A 15,059-nucleotide genomic window follows, 5' to 3' on the forward strand; every position below is an offset into this window, starting at 1 on the left:
AAAATGAAACATCTTAAAATTATCTGAAAATGTGAGCTTGAAAATGAATAATATTACTCACCTCTTTTGTTTTCCAGTTTCCTAAGTAAATGTTTCATTGTGCTTATTCGTGACACAATGACTGGGTGTGAAAATAGATGATGCAGCCAAATGATGTTAAATGTCATCATGAGCACTTGGCTTCAAGTGAAGATGTCAAGATATCATGGCAACCCATTGTTTGTTTGACCCATATGTGAAAATGATCCTACCAGCTTTGGCTGAAACATTTTTAAGTTGATCCTCAGTGCAGTTAACCAAGCAAATACAAATCAAATTCTTGTTTCACATGCAATGTCATTTGATCTTATGTTGCCAAAGTATTCAAGCTATTAAATGTGAGCTGTTTGCTGTCATGACCTTCTGAGTTCCCATAGTTCTGTTCAAACACACATTTGCACATTCACATCTCCCTTATTGTAATCTCATAACACTCTTCAATATGAATAAAACTAATACCGTAATGTTCAACAAAATCTTAACAAACATCAGATCTAGCTTTTGCCAGGTCAGGATGTCACCTTTAAAAATGGTATTTATTGCTTTTAGAAAAGTGTTTGTCTGCTATTGTGCAAAGGTCTTGCATTTCAAACGAATGGTCCTGCAAGTTTGACACTGGCGCTTTCAGTGAAATTCTTGACAACATCTCTGTAGTGGTGGCCTTTCCAGTAACTATTGAGAAGTCTACTGTTTGTTGACATTTCCCAGACTTTACTTTGTGCTGAATGTCTGTATATGTGCTCACCAAAGTGTGTCCAACAAAGATCCTGAAAACGAGACAAAACTAAGCCTTCAGGGTTGACAGCTCTTAACTTCCACTGCCTCTCATCCCTTTACAGGGGTTACATCCCTTGACTGATGCACTCTTAAAAGAAAAGAATGAAGGTGTACCTTTTATATGTGTAAATACAAAAGGTTTGAACAAGAATCAGTGGTTTCTATGCATGAAACTACATTACAATTTCCACTACAAGAACAGTCCTGTAAAAAAAAAGTTAGGTTAAACAACAACAGAATAAAATCAAAACAAAAGTGAGAAATGATAATGGCTTTTTAACTTTTATTCTAAACACAAAGTGGAAATTGGGGGAGTTTTTGGATCAAAAATCAACATAACTGTAGCTCAAATGAAGTAAAATGCTCAATTACACACTGATGAACTGGAAAATGTAATGTGACTTCCAGCCATAATCATGAATAATGTGTAAGCTAAGTGAGTCCAAATCTCCAAAACTTTAATGAAATATTGTAACATTTTATCTTATATTGCCACGTAGTTTTTACGTTGGATGCTACCAGGTTTGGGTAAAATGCAGTAGGAATTATTTAATAAATCAATGCTTATGTGATTCAGTGATTTGCACATTAAATATAGCTTTTTTTCCTGAATGACACAGTGGTTTATCTGAAAGAGTAAGTGAAAAAAATCAAAGACAAGTGGAGTGTCTTTAAAAGTGAAAAGTCCCAGTGCTTATGTACAATATGAAGGCTATCAGAGCACAGCTTGACCAGTCGGACTAGTTGGATAATGTACATTTTTCATCACTCACTTGAGAAAATACAATATACTGCAATTATGTTTAATACTCTCTTTCATTATTATTATCATTATTATGCAGACTTTTCTAATGACATTCCTGTCCAAGAAGACATTATCAATCCATCTAGGATAGTTAAACAAATGAGATGAGTCTGTTCTGGAGAGCTCAAATTTCAAATGAATCTGACAAACAAACAGGAACTGCTATTACAGGCTTCCGTGATTTGCTATATTCCCAAACCTTCTCATGAAAAACAAACATACTGAATCCATGGACAGTGTCTGCTGCAGTGGGACGCTGGGAATGTGTCTGATAAGCCCTCTCTCTTTCCCTCTCATCGACAAACTCAAGGCCCTCAGCCCCTGTGGAGTACCAGCATCCCCCACACAGAAGAGTCTGAACATGTTGAGTGATTGAAAGCATGTACCTCTATTAAAACAGGCCAGAGAGCAGTACGGCTTTGGCTTTTAACCCTCAATATCAGTAAAAAAAAGAAAGAAACACAAGTTGTTTTGCAACATTTTTAAATTATTTACATACAGCACCCACATACACATCAAAAACTTGCTTCAATATAACACAAAGCCTGCATATTCATTGCCAGTAGATTGGAAAAATCAAGCCAAAACTAATCAATATGAATGTGCTTTCAGTCCTGTAGTCCTTGTATTTCAATTTAATAGAGCTCTATATGAAAAGAATTTTGCATCTAAAAAAGCTTCCCTTGTGATCATTTGCGCTTAGTAGCTCATGCCAAGATTTGGATGTAGTTACACTGTCTATATTAAATCGTTCCTTGTTAACAAAGCCACAGAATAATGTTGATGAGGACCCTTAACATTTATGTATTTAAAACCCGTTTGCTATTAATACCCCTATACATAAGACTGTGGGAGAGACTCCTGGAAAAAAGTCAGTGAGGTTGTTATTGATACGCTTGATGAAGACTTGCACAGCACCCATATCAGCGTATCAGAGATATTAACAACTGTAACGTTTCTTTGTGTCAAGTGTTGAGTATTAATTCGGTTGCGAAGAAACGCTGTGAATAGCCTCAGTCGCAAGAATTTTGCAAAGACCAGATTGTCCCACTTAGCTTTTAGTGTGAGTGACGCAACATAGGGCAGCGAACATCTTGCCCTGATTATGATTATTGTTATTATTTCCTCTCAAAGTGCTTTTAATAAAAGTCAGATGTGCCCCTCAAAACAGGTACTGCCATCATTTGGGCCTTTTCATTGTGCTTGTTTTATTTCCCCTGATGATCTCACAAGCTGCTGGCACTCAATAGATGCGCCCAGAACGGCCAAACCGTTCGGCACCTGTATTGTTACTCGGTCTCATTCGAAAACCAATGCAGTGCCAAAAGATTATGGGGTGTAACTGACTTCTCAGCCTTCTATATGTTGTTAAACACACTTTCCGATCATTTTAAGATAAGACACAGTAACAGCTGTACCATTTTGATATTTGTGGCTTCTGTATCCATGGGTGACCGTACTGCTTTGAAGAGGAAAGAGGGGTTAAAAGAAAGTGTACAAAAGTATGAATGTCACTTGTTTAACCAAGTGGTCTCAAGGTGATTTCATTGGATGTATGAAGTTTGTTCCCTTTTAAGTTCACACAAGTGTCCTAGAGTAACCACAGGTGTAGTTCATTACGTTAACTAGGAAGATGTTCAACAAAGTTTAGCAACCAGGACTCCAAGCGCCAAAACACTTTCTGTCCCATTTTTGTATAAATGCAACCAAACCAATGTATTTTTGTGAAGCCTGTTTGAGTTATATTTCCTTAAAATAAATGTCACTTGAATTAATATTTTGTTCTTTACATAATACAGTGAAAATCTTGCATTTTACCTGTTACCAAAGATGTTTAAAGATTAACCAAACTCCAACTTTACATGTAGTTATGTTAAGTATACATTTTAAGTACATATAAATTTATTGATATAAATATTCAATTGACACATACTCAAAAAGAAAATCCCTTTCCTTAGAACACACTTCTGCATCATCATCACACATTTAAATAAGTGCAAAGAATCGTGTGAACAAAGTGTCCACCCCCTTCAAAATCCTTCATTTGGAAGGGGCCTTTGAAGGGGCCAGTTTTGAGTACTTTAGTTTAGAACAACCCTTCAATACAACGACAATGACTGTTCTTCCAAAGCTGATTAATCCCGTTTGGAATGTAGCGACAGTCTTTGGAAAAATCCCCAATTACATTTGTCTACAAATCTCAAATGTGCGCTTTTCGTAAATATTTAACTAGGAATTTACATTTTAAATGTATATTATGTATAACATGTAGCTGTGCCATTTTGACTGATATGGAAAATGTAGATCTAATATTTATCTTTTTGTGACGTGACCTTGAAAAGTAGTCGCTTTTGACATTTGTTTGAAATAAATCTGGAAAAGTGGGCAGTTATTTGCAATACTTGCGCCGCTCCATACAACACCCCGAGGAATATTCAGAATAAAGCAAGCAAGAATGATGTGATTTTGCGTCAAGCAGTGTCAACTGGTTTATAGAGTAGGAATACGTGGTGCTCTGGATCGTATTCAAACACATGTGGGCCTATGCAGTAACTACAGACCTCAGAGCTGGAATTTGACAAAACCAGCACAATCGTCCCTCATATTGTCAACAACAACAAAAAAACGTTAGCCTGCACTACCACTACCCATGTTGCTGTAAACACGGAGCGTTTCTAGCTAATCAGTGCGGAAACAAATTTATCCCACGTGGAGGTAATCGGCTTAATAAAGAGCGTTTGTCTGGAGGCCATTTATAAATGCAAACCGTGCACATCTGGAACTGATCCTGAGCTGAAATAATCCTAGTCTGATGCTTCTCTGGTCCACCTGTAGTCTGGCATGGCACAGGTTGTGCACAAACCATCTACATCTTGATTCTTTGTGAGCAAGCTCTCATACCCACTAGCATTATGTCATTGACTTTAGTGAGTCCTTTCCAAACTATTTGCCTTTTTCACGACAATGGAGCTCTTTATGACTCTCAATAGATGTTCCGTAGCCCAGCACTGAGTCCCCCTGTGGTTTTATGGAAAGAAAGTTTACGAAACAGAGGCATTTGTTTTGACTCTAAAGCTGCATTACACATGAGTAAATGCTATTCTGATGGTAGATATGGGGTATAGAAAATACTTCAGTATTAGTTAAATATTGACTAGATATTCAACAATAAGAAGTGCCTAACAAGTGCTTCTTTTGTCTCCTTGACCAATAAAACACATTTAAAAGGATTTCCTGAAGGTTTCAAAGTTTTACCAACCTGACAAGTATTGTTAATGGCTTTTCACGGAGAGGAAATGTGACATGTCTCTTACCGAGACCATGCCATTCAGGAACACAATTCAGCCCATGGTTTTATATGGCAGCACATATATTATTTGTCAGGATTATAAAGAAGTGCTGCCTGGAAACAAGGTTATTGCAGGTTTCAGACAAGACAAACTAATGAAACAAGGAATGGAGCTGTTTGATTTGTGATGGCAACATAACGCAGCACATTCTTGCAGTTGAACATTACTGGAACTAAGCAGTGCAAACCCAGGGTCTTCATGTTAGTTCACAGCTAATTGTCATTTCTTGTTGTCTAAGTAACCGGTCAACAACTCAGCACTCAGTGTTTTAACATACTACACAGTCTCCTTGGAAGTAGATTGGGACCAGATCTGTGGAGGGTCTGTAAAAAAAAAAAAAAACACACCTTTGACTGACTATTGAAATGGTTAAAATAACAGAAACTTTCATCTCTATTTATATACTGAAATAACCACCTTCAATCGGATAAAATAACTAACATTGTAGGGTATTTTTATCGACATTTTCTTCAATATCACATGAAGATATGTTCATAGTAAGGTCCTAAAACATTTTTCACTGAAAATTTACCAGCCATATAACTGTATATGCATTATTTCAGTAAAACCTAGGCAGAACAAATTGGGGCAGATGGCAGATCTAATTGCCCTTTTTGTTATTAATGTTTTATTTATTTATTATTACTACTATGAATAAAATTAGAAAAATAAATATTGCTAACTATCATTATTTACATTGATAGTTCTTGAATTCTTAATAAAGCAATATTACAAACTAAAACAATGTTTATTTTACTATGATTTATTTAGACCTATTGTATTCTTATCTCACACATTGTGGATCTGCATTCAAAGGTTTATATATATATATATATATATATATATATATATATATATATATATATATATATATATATATATATATATATATATATATATATATATATATATATATATATATATATAGAAATATATAGAAGTAATATATAGAAAAATCTACCTATGAAGCTATATTATCTTTTAAGCACAGACTATTTTTACAATCCAAGTTGTTCACAGTAATAAAAACGGATTAAATGTTAAACATTAAACTAACTATGAGTTACATTGTTAGTTCATATCTTAGTTCATGTATATATTTTGCACAACCACCCATTAGGCGGCGATATTAACTAAGAATGAAACTCGCTATTAAAGAAAAGAAGAAGCTGATTTTATTTGGCGCGTTTCTTGATAGATTCGGCTCTCTCGAGAAGTCCTGTTTACGCTGCGTGAATGAATGTACCCGTAGCCGTGGCTCAATCAAGTTTTGGGTTAATCATTGGGTTAGTCTTGTTTTCTCGAATACACCTCAGAACTAAGGTAAACACACACACATACATATTTATATAATTTCTAATGGGTCTATAAAGGTGTAACATTAGAAATACTTTTAACTTTAAGTTTAAATATCAAGCAGTTTTACTCAAGATGCCTTCGAAGTAGATGATCACAACTAATGTCCATCACATGCGGAGTGATATCTAAAAGTTTATTCCGGGTGTGTGCTCACAATGTGTGTGTGTGTGTGTTCACTGCTCTGTGTGTGTGCGCATTTCGGATGGGTTAAATGCAGAGCACAAATTCTGAGTATGGGTCACCATACTTGGCTGAATGTCACTTTCACTTTTCACACTTAATCATTTATTGCTATCAGGATTTGAAGGTGATTTTAACCAGTAATTACAAAAATGTTTATGAAAAACATTATTTTTTATCTCTCTGCTCTTGTAAGATGTCCTATATCCAAGTGTAAATTTTTCATTAAGGTTACGGTAAGTTTACCTTAAAACACAACACAATATAATCCGTAATTCAAAATGTGGGAAAAACACCTGTGCAAGAATGATATGGAAAATAATTAATAAAAGCCCATTCGCACCAAGGGCGATAACTATAATTTTTCAAAATTTAAAACAATGGCAGATTCCACACTGCAACAATAACAATATTGTAAAAAAAAAAAAAAAACTTTTAGAATGATTTTTTTCATATAGCTAAAGACAGTTTTACTATCAGGAAAGATTCTTTCAGGCAGATGGACCTGTTTATTGCACGGTCAGATTGTTTCAACACAGATGATGTGTGACCACATAACATTCTACAGCTGCCTGAATTTGTTTATATAAAAGATGTCACATTTCTTTGTTGTCGAGCGCTAAGACCATAATTCTGCTCCTTAGAAGAAAACAGACCAGAGCATCAAACACTGCCATTGGTTTCAGCTACACAATCTGTCATCTTTTCAAGTGGGTGACACAGTCTCATTAAATTATGTGCCTTTCTACTCCGTGTGTCAGATATTTATTCGCGCAGCTAACAAACCACTTAGAGCTAAGAGACTATATGATTTATCTCCCTCTCATGGATATTAAGCAGATCTGGCATCTTTCAGCCCTGCACATGGTCTCTCTCTAGATGATTTTCTTCAACATCACTTTGGAATACAAGCTAAAAGCTCCCTATTTATGATTAAGATATAAATCAATGTGGCAGCGAGTGAGATGTAGACTGTTAAGTGTATATTCATACCTGCATGTGGGCTGAATATGAAATATGACAGCTGTGCATACATGCTCGGTGTCTTATTTTTTGCATTCCATATACAGTTATTCGTAAAACACCTAAAGTATGTTTTATTGGAATACAGATTAATTTTAAGCAATAAATTTATTTTATTAAAGCATGTAATGCATTTTCTTGTAAATCCCAAAAAGTTTTTTAACAATCAATCATACAACCACATATACTTGGCTATAAGTATAGTTTATAAAATAAATGAAGATAAATAAATGTATTTGTTTATTTACCTACATGTCATTGTGACCATTATGCAATATCAAAGAGCGTTAAATATGTAAAAGTGTTTTTAAATAATTGAAATATTAACTTAAAATTAGGGGAGACATTACTTAAGGTAAATATTTTAGCTCAAAAATATGGAAGCAGATTAGACTAAATAATAATTAACGCGAAAGACACGATGCACAAACGCGTATCCCAATTCATGTGCACAAAATAAGAATATGCGGGACACTCCTATAGTCAATCAGATTTGAGCCTATCGATCGACCAATCATGACCCACTGTAGGCATGCCTATCTGAATGTTACATCAACAGCATGCGACTACGGTTCAAGTCACGGCAGAGGTTTGTGCAGTTGATTGTTTAATTTCAGTTAACTAGCCTTGCATGCTTAACTTGGAAGTAAGATTAGTCATTTAGACACTCATTAACGTGACCAGTGTAAGCCAGCAGATGCTACGAATACAGATAGTGATACCAAAAATGCAGCTGTCTTATGTTAGCCACAATGTCCCATATTTTGGCTAAAATTAAGAAAGAATTCTGCTCATTAACCTATTTTTGCTGGGTGGCCAATGTCTAGCCTAGCTTAGCCCACTTAGCGCTGTCTAGCCCACTTAATGTCTAGCCCACTTAGCGCTGATATAAAGATGAATAGACTTCACGGGAACCCAGTGTATGAATAACAGTCACCTTTATTTATATAGTGCTTTAAACAAAATACATTGCGTCAAAGCACTGAACAACATTCATTTGGAAAACAGTGTCTCAATAATGCAAAATGATAGTTAAAGGCAGTTCATCATTGAATTCAGTTATGTCATCTCTGTTCAGTTGAAATAGTGTCTATTTTAATTTGCAATCAAGTCAATGATATCGCTGTAGATGAAGTGACCCCAACTAAGCAAGCCAGAGGCGACAGCGGCAAGGAACCGAAACTCCATCGGTGACAGAATGGAGAAAAAAACCTTGGGAGAAACCAGGCTCAGTTGGGGGGCCAGTTCTCCTCTGACCAAACGAAACCAGTAGTTCAATTCCAGGCTGCAGCAAAGTCAGATTGTGCAGAAGAATCATCTGTTTCCTGTGGTCTTGTCCTGGTGCTCCTCTGAGACAAGGTCTTTACAGGGGATCTGTATCTGGGGCTCTAGTTGTCCTGGTCTCCGCTGTCTTTCAGGGCAGTAGAGGTCCTCTCTAGGTGCTGATCCACCATCTGGTCTGGATATGTACTGGATCCGGGTGACTGCAGTGACCCTCTGATCTGGACACAGACTGGATCTGGTGGCCACGGTGACCTCGGAACAAGAGAGAAACAGACAAATATTAGCGTAGATGCCATTCTTCTAATGATGTAGAAAGTACGGTGTTATGTGAAGTGTTCCGGTTCCAGTTTACCTAATTAATGCAGCCTAAAAATCCTTTAACGGATTTGGATATTAAAAGCATATTAGTATGTTATGTGTATGCCAGGTTAAAGAGATGGGTCTTTAATCTAGATTTAAACTGCAAGAGTGTGTCTGCCTCCCGAACAATGTTAGGTAGGTTATTCCAGAGTTTAGGCGCCAAAGTGTGTTTGTCTTACCATTTGTGCAACAGGATGCAGTGTTTAATTAATACACATTTTTCAGGATTTAAACACTTTGGCACAACATCTGGATGAGTTACAGACCTCTTTCTTCACATTAATCTTTATCTATTTTATGTACTTTACCTTTATGTATTAATTTCTTATTGTAGTCAACATTAATTTACTTTTTTCATAGGGACTGTAAGTAGGAATTACTCCCATCTAGTGGTGAAATTGTATTTTGCATTCAAACTAATTTTGCTCTCCAGCGCCTCACTTTTTCAAATGCGCGTTGCATCTACGGTAGGCGATATGTACCAAAAAGCTCAATAGCTGCTATTCATCAAATAGCCTGTTTAACTTTTAACTATAAATGTTCGTCTATCTATATAATAACAACCAAGCAAAGAAAAAAATATTATAATATAGATTGTAACACTGGCTTACCTGTCGAGAAGAAAACAGGCCACTTCAGCGTCTCTCTTGAAATCTTTATCCAGCATTAGCTCTTTCCACCTAGAAAAAGCTTCCCCGACGTTAACTCTTGTTTTCTGTAATCTACGGTCACGTTTCCTTTTACGTTCTATTTTTGACTGTTTTGGCAACGATGTTTTCTTCTCCTGTGGCGCGGCATATGTATGGTCCATAATAAGAATGCAATCCAGACTTTTAAACTAGCGCCTCTCACTGCTCTGCACCTGCGTTTCTGGCTCTGACCGAAAACGCGTTGTGGAAACGCGTTGGCTTAGTACTTTTTGTCCCTCTCTGCTATTATAGTTTTGCAAGATGGCGGAACTACATGGAAGCCTCCGTCGACCTACCCGTCCCATGTATATAAAGATAATAAATTCTTCATTTACGAGGATTAGTTTAAACATTGGCATAGGTATTTGTAAACCATTGATGGCATATTTATGAATAAAAATATTGATTTTAGATAATAAAATACCTAAAAAGTTACTTATTGTCCCTTTAAGCTTGTGTTGTTATGATGTAAAAAATCTATTTGCTTGGTAACAGTTGTGAAATTTATGCTGGTCAGACAAAGACAGACAGATTGTAAAAAGGGAATGCAGCAAAGATTCTTCAGTTAACTTTATTCAGTTGTTTTATCACTTTATGTTATGTTTCCTGCTCTTTCTGTATCTGTATCTCTTGTAAAAGTATAAGAGGAAAAGGCAAGTTTTTAAACTGCTTTGAATATCACATTAAAATCTGGCACGTCCTGACAGAGAGAGATAAGTGCCTTTCGCATTGCCAGAACCTTTTCATAGTACCAGAACTAACTGTGGAACTACCCACTTTTGTACGTTTTCGCACCGCTGGAACTAGGTGCGATTTTAATGCCAAATTAGCTCCTACTCCGGAGCAGGGTCTAACCAGCATAACTGGTACTATCTATGAGGTAAGTAGACATTGATTCACCAAACATGTGTGAAAACGCCCTCACCCGCCATGATTTAAAACCAACAAGTCCTCCAACTCATACGACCGTATGGGTCGTTTGTCACTATCCATAAATACGACCCACACGAGCGTTCTCTAAATTAGCGCCCCTATTGGCAACAGGAGGTATGATAAATGAACTTTCGCCTAAATGCATTGTGGGTTTATTTTAACATGTTTGCTATTTGCGTTTTGACTTGTTTGATTTAAACTCTCCCAGATGTTCGTGGATTTTGATGATATGGATTTTAGATGACTTCGAGACATGTACAGGTAAGGTTTTCTCCCGTCTCATAAAGTAGTCGATCGTTTATGAATAATATGAGTTTTTATTTTCAAATCGATACTGGACACTGTATGTCCTATTAAACCAGTTTGACGTTCAAATCATTTAATCGAAATCTGCAGCTTTATAAAGTTAGTTTTCATTGTGATATTCGTTTGAAATTCGCCTGTGGTGGAAAGAGGTCATGTAAAAGTCGCGCATTTACCATGTTTTTACCATAGTAACATGTCGCTGAACCATGTCACGTGTTATAAAACCTCAGTAACCACAACTCAATGTATCTCCCGTCATAACTGTAGTTTTACTTTGGTATTTGTAGTATAAACACGTTACCATGCTTTTCACCACAGTAACTGTGCTTATTGTGTACTCTTTAGTTAAGTAACACATTTGCCATGCCTTTAATACCTTTTTGTAATGTAATTGTGATTCAGTGTTTTTTTTTTTTCAGTTTTGCAGTTTCTTCATATCACATACATCTCCAGCTCCTACAACAACATTCAGTGTCCAGCAGCTCTTTATGATGCTCTCTCTCTCTCTCTCTCTCTCTCTCTCTCTCTCTCTCTCTCTCTCTCTCTCTCTCTCTCTCTCATTTTCCTTTCCTATTTTTCTGAACTGTAATTCATAAATAAGTCACACATATTTTTCTTTCTTTCTCTTGTTCATCATGGCATATTTTCACAGCTCAGAATCAGATTTTGATCAGTTCTTGTATTAACAGGGAACTTGTACTCGAAGCTCAACTTGAAGAAGTTTCCAGTGAAGATGAAGTCCTTCAAAGGTTCGACACAGGTAATGTTGAAGATATGTAGTTATAACTGATTTACTTTAATTAATTTATCCTTACTTTATGTTAATAACCTTCCTTATAGTCCTTCCTTTCAAATATTTTGTTCACAGATCATTTCTAACACACTGTCTAAACATGTATGTATTAAAACAACAACAACAACTTGTTACTTTTTCTTTATTCCAGCTGAAAAGGAAGACCATGGGCCTGTCAAACCTTGTTTGTGGAGAGGGATGAATTTGACCATCTTGTGTGTTTACGGAGAAGACCAAAAGCTGCTAAGGCAGATATTTCCAGAGGTACGTCTGTGTTGATCTGAGCACCTCGACAGAACTTTACTGCAGTTACATTTTGCACCGAATTTTATGTTTTTTACTTTTTTAAATACCTCACGACCCCATCAGTACAAACCCTGTGCTATGTCAAAGTATTAATAATTCAAACAATTTCAGCAAATTCATATGATATTGTACAAGCGTACTCTCCAGCTTTTCCTCCTGCTGTCATTGACCATCGCCTCAGCTCTCATGCAGACTGTGTCCATTTTAAGTAGTCAGAGCGTTATATCCTAAAGTTTATATTGAGTCCACTGTATTCTTTATTAGCACCGTCTTAACCCGTTCTAACAGTACATGATATCTGTCCACACCTCACAGTCTGCCTTTATTTCCATGTTGATTTTAATTGAACACGTCTGTTTAAAAGCAAGTCAGGAAATGCTGTGTAACTTGTCATGTGACACATCAGATCTTCAGTTAATTTGGCCAAATTAGATCATTTAAGGCTGTTCACACCAAGAATAGTAACTACAATAACTATTTTAGCATCCACACCAACATCAACCAATGATAAAGTTATGTTTATTAATATACACACTGCAGCGACGTTGATGTCTGCCACTTTAAATGATCAAGCTTTTGAAATGTGCATTTTGATTGACTGTTTAATGTTCATCAGCTGGAAAATATATTCCACTGATGTTGTTCCTCTGTGTCATTAAGTATGGACTCATCCTTGGTATGAAGAGGTCTTTAAACTGCTTACAACAATCCTGCTGCATGTTATAGTGTAGAAAATAATTGAGAATAATATAGCTTGAAGATACAGCTTTCTTCCCTCTCATTTTGTTAAACTCAAACGCAAGATTTTGCCTTTCTTTGCTTGTTTGTCTTCATCTTAGTCCTTTACTCTCTCCACTCACTCACACATTCTCTCTTGCTCTGTTGTAAGGTACAAACAGAGCGGATGGTTGCATGATGGCCTCTTTCAGGTTTGTCAACTGAATGTCTACTAGTGTGGCTCAGCAAGTTCCTGTCATGATCAGCCCTCTCCAAGAAAGGTTTGTAGAAAATTGTAATCAATATTCATTTAATCCTCTAACCTGAATCTTTTGGTAAATTTACTTAATTATATCTGTCTTAATTCATATGTAATAAGCAATAGTAATTAAACATGGGGTTAATAGACATATTTTTGTTTTACAGCTGAAGAGCAAAAACACAAAGAACATCAGTCCTGTTGGGGATGAGGAATGAACATGGCTCTATTGTGCCCAAACAGAAAAGAGTGAAAAGGTGCTCATCCCCATTGATGTGTCTGTATTCAAGCAATGCATTAGTACAGCATATGATGTTGATCTCTATTCAAGTCAGCAATTATCATTTTTCACATATACATCTTTTTATAAGTCCTAGAATGAACAAATCATCAGGGCATCATTTCTGGAATTTGGGCAGAAAATGACTGAATATGGTGAGTACTGACACCTGCACCTGTATTCACCAAAACTATTTTTCTTATGGACTTACAGTTTTTGAAGGAGGATGAAGTCAGTTGATGGAGAAATGAAGAACGAGATGTGTTGTATATGAAGACTTCAGATGCAAAAGCCTTTAAGTTCTGTATGAAATGTTCTTCTAAGAAGAATTTTAGAAGAAAACTTCAGGTGGAACTTAGATGCCTTTGCATCTGAAGTCTTCATATGTACTATGAGTTTTCAATACATAACTGATTTGTTATGACTGTTTTTATTATTTTCTACTTGTACAGAAAGACTGCAGTAGAAGGAAAGCTGGTACTGAGAACATTTGTCTTCACTCCAGACTAAAGAGAAGCGGGTCTGAGGCCAGAGATGGAGGAGTCAATGGTCACCAAATGCAGCGCTGCAGCCTGAAACTGTGAAGACTGAATTCCCAAACAGCTGTGTGACTGCACAGATGTTACGGCCATAAAAGAAACTTCACAACTGAGAGCCCATACCTCCAACAACCTTCAACAGGAATCAATGGTATGTCCATTACAACAATTCTAAATAATAATAATATATAATTGACACAATGATTTTGTCTCTCCAGGACATCTACGCAAGGTTTTTCTTTTGTTGAGGACCGTCAGAGACTCCAGCCACACGAGCCATGGATTGCTCTCAACATCACCATCAGACAGACATTATCACAGAACCAGCACCAGCAGACTGCAAAACAAGTTCCTTCAACAGGCAATCAGACTGAACTGAACTCGTACCAGTAACACCACACACACACACACACACACACACACACACACACACACACACACACACACACACACACACACACATACACACACCAGCAGCCTCATACTGTGTGCACTGCACTCTATCAGCTACACTGACTGGACTCTGACTCACTATTATTCTGCAACCTGATATTCTGTTTGCACTAATTCATACTGTACTGAAAGTGAAAGTGACGTGACATACAGTCAAGTATGGTGACCCATACTCAGAATTCGTGCTCTGCATTTAACCCATCCGAAGTGCACACACACAGAGCAGTGAACACACACACACTGTGAACACACACCCGGAGCAGTGGGCAGAGGTATATCTACAGTATACAGTGATTGTTGTTAATTGTTTTCATTTTGTTCTCTCTGTATAGTATAGTATTGCACTATATTTTCTACCTGTATTGAGCTCTTATGTATACGGTTTATATTTTTGATACTGTATATGTGTTGCAAATATATTCAGTACTTGTCATGCTGCAGTTTGCAGAAAAGCATTTTACCACCTGTATACTTGCATTCATGGTATTGTGATAATAAAATGATTTGATTTGAATTGGTCACATGACTTGTTCATCAGTTGTATTGTTGTGCTGGATAACAATTGCAAATTGTTTATGACATTGAAGAAGATCATGATAGAGACATG

The 15,059-nt window shown here is 36.5% G+C and overlaps 1 long non-coding RNA gene across 2 annotated transcripts; it reads left to right on the plus strand.

Moving 5' to 3' along the window:
* The first annotated feature begins 12,100 nt into the window (after positions 1 to 12,100).
* LOC113050015 (uncharacterized) lies at positions 12,101 to 14,338 on the plus strand. 2 transcript variants are annotated; one of them, XR_003276694.1, is made up of 5 exons: positions 12,101 to 12,162; positions 13,094 to 13,202; positions 13,348 to 13,437; positions 13,966 to 14,150; positions 14,218 to 14,338. It is a non-coding gene; the product is annotated as an uncharacterized LOC113050015 (long non-coding RNA). The 2 variants fall into 2 exon arrangements; XR_003276695.1 differs by lacking the exon at positions 13,348 to 13,437 and adding an exon at positions 13,552 to 13,615 and having other exon boundaries at positions 13,913 to 14,150.
* Positions 14,339 to 15,059: the final 721 nt, after the last annotated feature.

Source organism: Carassius auratus, chromosome 30, assembly GCF_003368295.1.
Source record: "Carassius auratus strain Wakin chromosome 30, ASM336829v1, whole genome shotgun sequence".
In the NCBI taxonomy this organism is placed as follows: domain Eukaryota; kingdom Metazoa; phylum Chordata; class Actinopteri; order Cypriniformes; family Cyprinidae; genus Carassius; species Carassius auratus.